We start from the raw sequence: 1,444 nt of genomic DNA, 5'->3' as shown, positions 1-1,444 counted from the left end.
ATTAGGTATTTTAAGTGATCTAGAGATAATTTAAAGTATACAGGAGAATGTGTACAGGTTATACGCAAATACTGTGCCACACAATATAAGTGATTTGGGCATCTGTGGATTTTGGTATCCATAGGGAATCCTGGAACCAATGTTCCATAGATACTGAGGGACAAATGTACTCCTAATTTTACTGTTTAATACTCTTTTCCTTTTGGCCTGATTTTATGATTATATCTAAATTTAATATAATCTTGTATATGTAATCTGAATTTGTACTGTCCCGTACAAAAGTAGGAGATCCACAGAAATATAATGTATGCTCACTGTTTCACTAGGGGTTTTTCAGCACATCAGCTTTCCTGAAAATGAAATTTCTAGAGCACAATAGCTTATTCACTGAAGGTCATTCATGTATATGGCATAAAGTTATTTCAAGAGTTAGTATTTTCAAACATTTTCCTATAGCTACACATTAAGCAAAAATCATTATTGACTTCCTGGTCCTGTTTAAGCATAGGCTCTTATTTTGAATGCAAAATATAAGAAAGGATAATTTAGGGATTAATTCTGAAAACAGGATTTTTCACACGTGGTTTATGCCTGTAATTTAAATGAAATTAAATTCAACTGAATTAAATTCAACTTTCTTAATTCCACTGAATGTTCCTCATAGGAACTATGTTTTTTATATCTTTTTTTCTTCAAATACTAGCATTTGGAATACTCTGCATAAGAGCAGATGTTAAAACTGACGTGCATTGACCAGTTTCTTTTACTCAATAGAAATATTTCAATCCTCAAGTCGTTTATACAGTACTTTGGGGGAAAAAATGACACTGCCTCATTTGCTTCACATAACAGAGTTTTCGTCATTCCTATTTTAGCTTTCTAGTCAGGGAAATAAATGCACTATAGACTTCTTAATGACTGACAAATTCTTTCAATGGCGCTGAACCTACTTTATTTTCTAAGTCTCATACTTCTTCAGCAAGTGTGGAACTCTTTGAGGCATACAACAAAATTTAACATTCATGATGGATTATCCCATACATCATTAGAACTGTCACACTGCTGTAGTGTTCAAGTAATAGATCTTTGGTGCAAAGGCACCATCATGATATATTACTCAAAAGGTGGGCTCTTCTGAGCAGTGGATTCTACTTAATAAGAATCTTGCCAATTGTTTGAAAATATAAATTTTGAAAGTGACACCTTATGCCAGACCCAATACCACCTTTTGTACAATAAACAAGTACGCAAACTGCCTATTATATAAAGGATGTGAAAACATGCTTTGGAATACTACATACAAATATATCATAATGAACAGTTGTACAATTTTAGAGTTTAAATTAATAAATCCATTTATTTAATAAAGTTAAAATTAGTAAGAGAATGAATATTTTAGAATTCATAGACTATCCTATTTTTAATACTTTTCAGTCTTTTCTCC

This window comes from Propithecus coquereli, unplaced genomic scaffold, assembly GCF_000956105.1.
Source record: "Propithecus coquereli isolate 6110/MARCELLA unplaced genomic scaffold, Pcoq_1.0 Scaffold666, whole genome shotgun sequence".
NCBI classification, from domain to species: Eukaryota; Metazoa; Chordata; class Mammalia; order Primates; family Indriidae; genus Propithecus; species Propithecus coquereli.
Note: the sequence above shows the minus strand (reverse complement) of the source record.